Below are 10848 nucleotides of genomic sequence, written 5' to 3' on the forward strand. Positions count from 1 at the left end.
ATCTAGAAAGGGTTTATTCGACTAACATTGAAGACCAGACCATGGGAGGCCCGATCAAGTCCGATCCGAGGGTGATATTAGTATCAGCACAATCCATGCATGCAATTGCTCGAGGTTTATCATTGAGCTAAAGGTTAATCACTGAAATGACTCATGAGAGTATTCAATACAGTTGGTGGCAAACTCGCTTTGAGGAAAAAAAACGTATTAGTGGCTTATACACCACGGAAATGCTACAATTTTGATGATGCATCACTCACATTGGATCTTGTTGTAGTGTCCAGACAACAAAAGCCTATTAATATAAGAGGCTGGTAGGAGCACACAACCTAATTAAGAAAGGAAAATTTTCAAATGTCTATTCGACCACCTTTTTGCCTTAAAATGTCCCTTTGATTATCCTTTCCCACCAAATGTCATATTGAACATGAACGTTGGGTGCATTTTACTATCAGACATCACAGTCGTTGTACAAATCTAAGTTCTATACTATGTTGTTCGTCAATAAAGAAGTTGAATTAAACATGATTTCATGATAACAAGAGGGCCGATAAATAAAATAAGACTTGATTTTACGTAAACAACTAGAGGCCGTGTTTGTCCACCAAAAAGATAGACGCGCTGATAACCTAATTTAGAAGCCTATTAGTTTGGTTTGGCTATCATGCCAAAGCGAAAAAGCTCGTGTTTATTTAAATAAATACTTTTTTTATCCATTCTTAAGAAATATAGTGTGATGGTAAGGTGTTTTAATATGAGTGAATTATACAAGTATGATTATTAAAACTGATTTAATGATAATTTTATCCCAAACAACTATTATTATCTAGGCAATCTCCTTATTCAAATAAAGTAAAATAATTGTGAACAGGTGTCACTTTGTGGTTAATCCTCATAAATTTTTTTCCCTCAAAAAGTAATATATGTCAATGATCATCAATTATTTACTTTCCTTTTACATATCATTTATATTATATCTATAACATGATTAAATTATTAATTTTACTTTAAACTCTATTTATATTATATCTATTCATTTTTATAAAAATAAATATTTACATATATTATACTGATATATGTTGTTTGAATATATTTCACAACATACTTGGTGAAATTCAAAAATCAACAACAAAGCGTGTTTGTTAAAGAATAGAGATTGAAAAGAATATAATTTTAAATGTTATCGTCAACATATTATGCTATGTATATTGTTGAAGATTATAAATAAAAAAAACTCTAATATGTTTTTATTTTACGAAACAAATTTTATAATCGTTAAATCTTAAATATATATATTAATGAAACATTTAAAAACTCTCTGTTTGCTCCTTATATTCTATCAAGCTATCAAATTGCTTTATTTGTAAATTGAGTTTTCTCATGCATTTTACGGGAATTCACGTGTATGGGTCTCACCAAACCCAGATAGCCCTTAAACGGGTTATAACATCTAATTAAATTAAAAATTAATCTCACCAAATATTTGATATGAAAATCATATAGAATAAAGATATATTAAAATTAATATATGATATTTTTAAAGTAGATATTATTTATAAATTAAAAATAAAAAATAAGCGGGTCATTGATCTCACCAAACCTGGATAACTTTTAAACCGGGTTATAACGTCTAATTTATTTGTGAACATTTTTATCATCAACTCCTAAGTATATTATTAAATTCTTTACAATAAATAAATTAAAATCCAAAATAATATATATATATATATATATATTATAAACGAATAATGTAAAACAACCCCGTAATACGGGGAGAATAAAACTAGTTGGCTTATAAATAAAGACCAAAACGAATGAAATCTCCTGTCTCCAAAGCCAAGGGAAAATGGAAACACTACACACATACAAGCACATGCCATGCACAACATTCAACCATATCTTTGCCACTATTTACACTTGTGCCATCTTAGCCCTCATCTACCACCACATCCTCACCCTCCTCCACCACTCCACCACCTTCATCTCCCTCGCCACCACCACCTCCCTCCTCGTCTCCTATCTCATCCTCGCCTTCATGTGGGCCACCACCACCTCCTATCGCCTCTGCCCGATCCTTCGACAAAGTTACCCCGAAAAACTACACAAAGTCCTTGATAAAAAAACACTTTCCAGCCATAGACATATTTATTTGCACGGCGGATCCTTACAAAGAGCCGCCTATAAACGTTGTGAACACCGCGTTGTCTCTTATGGCGTATGATTACCCACCCGAGAAGATATCAGTGTATGTTTCGGACGATGGTGGCTCCGAGCTTACTCTTTTTGCTTTCGTGGAGGCTGCAAAGTTTGCGGAGAGTTGGCTTCCGTTTTGTAGGGATAATAATATTATGGACCGGTGTCCGTAAGCGTATTTTAGCTCCGGACACCATGGAATTAAGGATGAGGTCGAGTATGAGGAGATTAAGGTAACATTTTTTTTCCCTTAATGATAAAAATAAATAATATCTAATTGTCCATTATTTGAAAGAAATTAACAAAATTATTGATAAAAGTTAAATAAAATAAATAAGTCCGTCACTATTTCAATTGTGATTCTTAAATACTTCGTAATCGGTTTAAGACAGATATTTAACCGCTCTAAATCAAATGATAATGGACTATAAATCATATGTGGATAAAGACATGCACATGTAATTATTGATTACTGATCGATCAATCAGCTAGCTTGGTTTATAGAGTTTCATTGTTAATTTGTTTTAAAGTTAAATAATTAACTCATATTTAAAGTTATCCGTATATAATTTAAATTCTTTACTCATACATCAATTTGACAATTCCTGCGACGATGCAAGTGGATATTGTCTATTTGTTGATGTTGTCAGGTGTAAAATAAATAACTTTTGTTTTATAGTTCTTGATCAATATAAAACTTTGAAACGGTACGTATTTTTTCTCACTACAGGTATTGAAGCGGTAAGTCGCAACTTTATATTTGTTACTTTTTTTTTTAAATGTGCTAGATTCTTATTCTATGTTTATGCCTATACTGGATTTTGTCGCGCAACAAATTTTCATAGCAATGCACAGGATACCACTAGTTCTATCTAGAAAACTTTTGTGGACTAAAACAAAATGTCACAATTATACATCTTTAATGTTGCGGGCGTAATTCAATTAATAAGAATTGCATCTCATTGTCATAGGCTATGTATGAGAGTATGAAGATAAAAATCGAGAATGTTATGAATAGAGGTGAAATATGCCCTGACTACATTACCAACGAACCACTACGTCAAATTTTCAACAAGTATCGAACTCCAGAGTTTACTCGCTTAGACCATCCCGCCATTATTCAGGTCTCGAACAACATGTTACGTCACTATAATTTAATAATTTAAAAAAGTAACCATATATACATTATTGATGAATCCAAATTTTGAATATTTATTTTGGTGATAAGGTATTGAAAGAGAGTGCAAAAGAAAGAGACAAGAAGGGGCAATGGATGCCAAATCTTGTGTATGTCTCCAGAGAAAAAAACAATAACTCCCAACATCGTTTCAAGGCCGGAGCTCTAAATTCCTTGGTAACAACACTTTGTTTTACTAATTCTTTTGGTCTAATATGGACCAAAGTATATATTTTAATATATAATTTGATACACATCATCATAAATATCATTGTAACAACTGACTACATGAGAAGCACATATATAGTCAATTTTTCTGAGTATGTGTATAATATTTAACACTAAAACAGACATCAACATAAATATCATTGTAAGTCCAAAAATTGTCACTTTCTGGTTATAAGGAAAGTGAGTCATTTCATAATTATATAATTAGGGTTTTAATCTTTTTTTTTTTTTTTTGTATTCATACTAAATGAGTTGTTAATATTGGCTTTGAAGCTTCGAGTATCGGGTGTTATGACCAATGCTCCTATAGTTCTAACTCAAGATTGCGACATGTACTCTAATGATCCTCAAACACTTAAGAGGGCGTTGTGTTTTATTTCTGACCTATTAACTCAACCCGGATTAAAATATGTCCAATTCCCTCAACGTTATCATGGTCTCAACAAAGACGACATTTATGGTGGCGAGCTATTGCGTTTATTTGTCGCGAATCCAGTTGGGATGGACGGTTTGCAAGGCCCTTCTTATGTTGGAAGTGGATGTTTCTTCGTTCGACGAGCTTTCTTTGGCGGGCCTACGTCGATGGTACCACCAGAGATACAAGAATTAAGACCGGATCATGTGGTGGAGAAGCCCATAACGACACAACCAATTATAGAATTGGCCCACCATGTTGCTGGATGCAACTATGAAAATGACACCAAGTGGGGAGTCCAAGTGAGGCCCATTTCATATGTCAACATAATTAATTATTTGATTAGTGAAATGATGTGAGCAATGATGATGATTATTTGCTTTTGTTTGTTTTCGTGTAGTTGGGCTTTCAATATGGGTCACTTGTGGAGGACTATTTCACCGGATATCGATTGCAATGCGAAGGATGGAAGTCGATATTTTGTCACCCGAGTAGGCTGGCCTTTTTAGGCGATATACCAATCTCGCTCATTGATGCGGTCAGCCAAACAAAGAGATGGGCGATTGGACTTCTTGAGGTCGCCTTCTCAAAATACACTCCTATGATATTTGGAGCCCGGTTCATGGGCTTTGTTATGGGCTTATGCTACGCACATTATGCTTTTTGGCCCCTTTGGTCGATTCCCATCACAGTATACGCTTTCCTCCCTCAAATCGCCCTTTTGAATGGAGTTTACATCTTCCCAAAGGTATTATTCTTTTATCAAATCTTGATACAATATCGTAAGGGTGTGCATGTTTCGGTTTACATTTTCTTGACCAATTTGTTTGATTTATAAAAAGGTTGGTTTTAATACCCATAAGCTAAATTTTCCAATATATAATAATTCATTTACCATAAAGGTTGATTTTAATATTGGTGTGGTTCGGTTAATCAATTAACCGTACACATATAAACATAACTAAACCATTAGTCTGTCAAGTGGATTGGTATTTCAGTTATGGTTCGGTTTTTTTGCTGACCCTAACCCGATAACTTTCGTTGGTTGTAGGTGACGGACCCATGGTTCTTGTTGTATGTTTTCCTATTTCTTGGAGCTTACGGTCAAGATTGTTACGACTTCATCTTGTTCAATAGCACCTATAAGAGATGGTGGAATGATCAAAGGGTATGGTTAATAAGGGGACTCTCACCCTACTTGTTTGGACTCGTCGAGTACATTATAAAACATCTAGGGGTAGCCATACAAGGATTCAATGTGACAAGCAAAGTGCAAGATGATGAACAAAGCAAGAGATATGATCAAGGTCTTATGGAGTTCGGGATTCACTCCCCAATGTTCGTACCTTTCACAACCGCATCAGTTGTAAACCTATTCGCGTTCATCGTAGGGATAATTCGTCTCACGAACATATGGAGTTTGGAAAAGGTGTTTCCACAGTTGTTAATTGCTGCTTTCGGGGTGTTGAATAGTTGGCCGGTTTATGAAGCTATGATTTTAAGGAGTGATAAAGGAAAGATGTCGATTAAGACTACCGTTATATCAATTTTCTTGGCATCTGTTTTATGTGGTGTGGCTTCTATCATAATGTAAACTATAGTTCATGTAATTAGGGGCAATTCATAAGAAGGATTTTATGTTTGAATGCAATGCCAGCTTAACGTGTTCGGAGGCCTAAATTAACTCCAACGTTGAGGCCTTTCTTTTTTTTGTATGCGTATAACTAAGGAGAGTAAATTATGGAATATAGCACATCAATGAGTTATTAATTCAAAATAAAAAAATAATGAAAACCCACTTTCAAAAGCCCATAATACAATACTCTATCTTAGATTGAGGCCTGATAAAACTAAAAGCCTAAAGCCTTGGCCTTATTTAGTTTATCGACGAGACGGTCCTGTTTAAATGTTGTATGACAACTAAAGGTAGATTTCAGGTCAAAATATTGGAGATAATAAGACTTCAAGTTCAACAAAATTCAAAGCTAGCAGATAGTTTATGAAGAATATCGTAGTAATTGCTAAATGCAAATAGACCAATAAGAATAAATATTGAATAAAACTATGTGAAAGATATACTATATTAATAGGCGTGTGAATAGCCAAGGCGGCTTGTGAGCTACTTGAGATTGACATATTAAAAGCTCGGATTGAGTCGAGCTAACGAGCTTAAACAAGTTCATGAGCCTGAGCTTCACTTATCAAGTTAGAGCTAGCTCACGAGCCTAAACAAAACTATTTTTTATATAATTTATATTTAATGTATTAAATATATATTGTTATTATAATACTAACTGCATAAAAATTGTGATAAAATAATTAAATTTGTATTATGTTACTGAATAAATATAATTAGAATATAGATATAAATAAATAAATAATGAATATAAGTAATTAAGTATAAACAAATATAATTAGAACTATTTTAGAACTCGTGTAACACACGGGTTGCGTGAAAAAAGAAAAACAAATATAAAGCAAACAAATCTTTTGATAATTTGAGAATAAATAATAATAATATAACTTATCAAATGTCAAACCAACCAAATAATAATAATAATAATAATATATTATCATTATTTGTAAACCATTAAAACTTCTCTAATGTCAAACCAACCAAACAAATGACAAACATAATAATAATAATAAAAACAAACTACAAACGTAAATGTATTTATCGATAAAACATGGCTGGAAACCTAAAAATAATATAAAGAAAAACATTGTTTTTAAAGTGATGTCAACACATCTATTTTTTCTTTTTCAGGAATTAACATATTGTTGTTATCTCCAGAAACGTCACACGAAACCTGTTATTCCTTGGATTTATTACTTAAGCAACAACATCATCATCAATGTCATTGATATCTCCAAGTTTCCTCTTTAAGTTGGATGGTGGAGAACTTTGACGATTTGTTTCACAATTTAAATTGGAGTTATGCTATTCTCACCGGTTGAATGATATAATTTCCTTGAAATAAAATTATAATAAAAATGTTATGACTGTTGCCCATCTTAGATATTGCAAATAGTGTTAAAAGGTTTCACATATTATACAAATAAGAGTTTTGCAAAAGCAGAATAAAATCAATGATAAATTAATAACACAACACATTTTCACTTTTGACTTTTATTTGCATAAATATATTGCAGCTCCAAATAATAGCCCAAGCGAAACTCCTTTTTAAAAATCCAAAACTACTGCAGTTTTGACCAATATAAAACTTTGCTTGCCTGACCAAACATCCGTTTTTTACTTTAAACAAAACCTAAAGCTTTGGCCCGTAATCACAATGTAATCCGTAACAACTTTTGACCAAATAAAAAAAATAAAAAAATACACAATGAAATAAAAAATACATTTTCAACAAAATCAAAAGCACAAATGAATTACAAAAAAAAATAAAAATAAATTCAAAACGAAAATGTTTCGGGTCAAAAGGCTCAGGTTCTGACCAGAACCCATTCTGGTACATTAACTAACTCGACTAACCCGTCCATTTGCAACAACATAAAGCCTAAAGAAACACGAACCTCTTGGGAAGAATGAGAAGGTTGTGAAGATAAGATATGAATATGCAACATCAAACGATTGCTGAACCTGAAAGTGAGAAAAAGTATGCTTAAAAAATTATAATAATGGATTTCAATCTATTAATTCAAAAACTTAGTACAAAGTTTAGGACTTCAGAACCATCATGACTATGAGACTCATTGGGTTTAAGAAAAAAGATTAACATATCAATCCAGTAGTTAAAAAAACACTACTTTATAGACATCACCGTTAAAGATCATATGAGAGGCTAACAAAAAAGGAACGTAATCACTTAACCCTTATGACACTGAACTTCTATAACCTCTCTTGGCATTTTAAAATCCATCACAACCTATAGAGAACCAAACATTTTTAAGAAAATATTATATTGAAAAACATATAATATTAAATTTATTTTGCATAAAGATCAGCTGAGCAACATTTAAGATTTCTGTTTTGAGATGCATATCAAATTCTACAGTTAGGCCATGATGTAGGGCCTTTAATGTAACTTATACTGTGGTGAATTTGGTGAGCATGCCCTCCACTGTAAGGGGTTCAAGTATCGTCACGACTGGGTCAGAGATGTCCTATGGGATGTGCTTACGCGTGCCGGGATCTCAGCCAAAAAAGAGGCACTGTTAACTTTCTGACCGATCCGAGAGAGGGAAGATCTACACTGCGTCCTGCGGACGTTCTTGTGTTTGAATGGGCAGGGGGTAAGCATACATGTGTCGACCTCACTGGGGTGTCACCATTGGTGGGGCTGAGAGACAGTGGTTTCGTTCCAAGACAAGCGGTTTTGAGGGCGGAATCTAGGAAGGTTGCTAAGCATGAGGCAGCGTGTTTGGAGAATCAGCACGTGTTCATTCCATTTGCCTTCGACACATTTGGATCTCTAGCTCCCGAGGCGGTTCGCTTTTTGGAACGGGTGCAGAAGGTGGTCCACAGTGACTACCAAGGATTTATATTTAGTAGAATAGGCTTTGCGATCCAAAAGGGGATAGCAGCGCAGCTTGTTGCTCGCTTACCCATTATCCAGATGTAGTTTGGTTTGTGTTAAATGTTAATAAAAATTTGTAATGGGTACTTATACTCAAATTCTAAATTCTAATAACAAAAGAGATAAACCAATAAACATTATATATACCTCAAATTCAGCAGTCAGAGTATGTGATTCTGCACTGCCATTTTATACTCACAGTTGTGGCCTAATTCATGCGTTAGAAGGTGCAGCCCATCGCCCCATCCGGGTTTACCGCCAGCCTGCGACACCTCGTCTTCTCTTAAATAAGGAACACCTAAAAGACCGTAATCATAAATTGTGAACCGGACACAATTTATATATGCTTGTTTATGCATAAAACATCAAGTCCGAACACATAAAATCGCACAACATGAACCGTGTAGCCCATTTATTTAAACGGGTTGTACCCAGGTTGTAATTTGTAAACGTGTTAAAGAATCATTAGCGGTTAAACAGGTTGGTGAAACAAACGTTTTGTTAACTGAAACAGGTCAAAACTGGTTAGAGGGATTTTGTGGTATTTTGTTTGGGTGCATCAAGCTACAATAGATCACATTCAAAATGTCAGTTCAGTTATCAGTTGCACCAAAGAGCAATTTGGGAATTATTAAAGTCCATATAGCACCAATAACTTCTTACTTTTTTTTTGTGTTATATATCTATAACTGTATTACCAGTGATACCTGCCAAAAACCGCTACCTGTACTTGTGAAACCCGCGAAGCATTGTTATCTTCTAATATAATCAGCTCCTCTAAATCAACCCGCGAATCGTACCCACCAAACCCATCAAGCATCTTAACCAACCCTACCCTCAGGGTCCATGACACAAGTCTGAAAATAACACGGGTTGAAGAAGATATAATCTGGTTGGTAATAACTTTGTTAACGAATATGTATAGTATCCTTTTATATTTCATAGAAACATCCAAACGATTTACAATGAAGTGACAGGTAAGCGGGCAACAAGCTGCGCCGCAACCCCCTTTTGGATAGCAAACCCAATCCGACTAAAAACAAAGTTTTGATTCTTATGGGCTGATACGTTACTATACACAGCTTTCTGAACCCTATTCAAAAGGTCCACGGCATCCGGAGCTAAGAAACCAAAAGTGTCAAAGGCGAAGGGGATAAGCACGTGTTGATTCTCCAAACAAGCTCTCTCGTGTTTAGCAACCTTGCCCGATGCCGCCTTCAATGCTGCCTGGCCTGCTACAAATCCAGTGTCCCTAATCCCAACAAGAGGGGACACTTCTGTGAGGTCGACACAAGCGTGTTTTCCCCCCACCCACCCAAAAACAAGTATATCGGCCGGTCGTAATGTAGATCTTCCTTCTTGAAGATCCGTAAGAAAGTTTACGGGGGCTTCCTTTTTAGCCGAAATTCCGGCTCGTTTAAGAACATCGCATAGAACATCCCTCACCAAATCATGCCTGTACTTAAACCCAGGCAACTCTTTGCAGTGAACCGCATGCTCGCCAAAAGAATCCAAACAAACCTTACGGCAAACCGGGCACGGCTCATCTACCGGAAACAAAGGGATCATTAACCGATACTTCAGGATGGCCTGGTACTCCAAAGCCGACATATGTTGGCCCAATCCTTCAATAGGGAGAACACTTAAGAAATCTTGAGCCCGAGGAGCCCGAAGACACTCAAACACCGCTTTCTGACGAGGGGATAAATCAAACTTCATTTCCAAACTCTTGATGATTCCACTATAAAGGGCACTCGCCAAAGCATGTTGGGCTTTAGGGGGGCGGTGTCTTTGTTAGAGAAACCGCTAATGTCAAAATCGGGAAGTGAAATGTGCAACCGATCTATCGCACTCCCATAATCGGAGTCAAACCCATCAATACCACAACCTCGAAGAATGTGGTCTTGTAATTCCCAAGATTGCGCCCTCGAGGCCACAAACGCATAAGTAGAAACGTCTGAAGCTGAACATAAACCCAAACCTCCAAAACGAGTCGGAAGTGATGCCAACCTCCATTGAAAATCTCCAAAGAAGGGACCACCACAAACCACGATGTCCTCAATCGCCCCTCGAAGGCCATTGTCAAACACAGAAATTGCTTTCCCTACATACACAGGTTGGCATGTTCTGAGACCAAACAACAACTTTCCAACTCCCATACATGAGCGGAGCAAAAGGAGCTCGCATTGAGGGTCCCGCAAATGCAGGAGATAGCTCATCAACTCCACAGCTCGTGAAGCCCTTTTCATAGCAAGTTCACTGATGAACCCGGCATCCCGGCTAACGGCTCCCCCGAG

At 35.7% G+C, this 10848-nt stretch overlaps 1 pseudogene across 1 annotated transcript; it reads left to right on the forward strand.

Moving 5' to 3' along the window:
- Positions 1-1807: 1807 nt before the first annotated feature.
- On the forward strand, positions 1808-5635 carry LOC143559243 (cellulose synthase-like protein G3; annotated as a pseudogene). Its single transcript, XR_013139901.1, has 6 exons — positions 1808-2426; positions 3165-3317; positions 3422-3547; positions 3872-4315; positions 4414-4761; positions 5065-5635. The product of XR_013139901.1 is annotated as a cellulose synthase-like protein G3 (transcript).
- Positions 5636-10848: the final 5213 nt, after the last annotated feature.

Source organism: Bidens hawaiensis, unplaced genomic scaffold (genome assembly GCF_021521415.1).
Source record: "Bidens hawaiensis isolate Kalapana, Puna unplaced genomic scaffold, B.hawaiensis_p1.1 tig00019794_1, whole genome shotgun sequence".
Classification (NCBI taxonomy): domain Eukaryota; kingdom Viridiplantae; phylum Streptophyta; class Magnoliopsida; order Asterales; family Asteraceae; genus Bidens; species Bidens hawaiensis.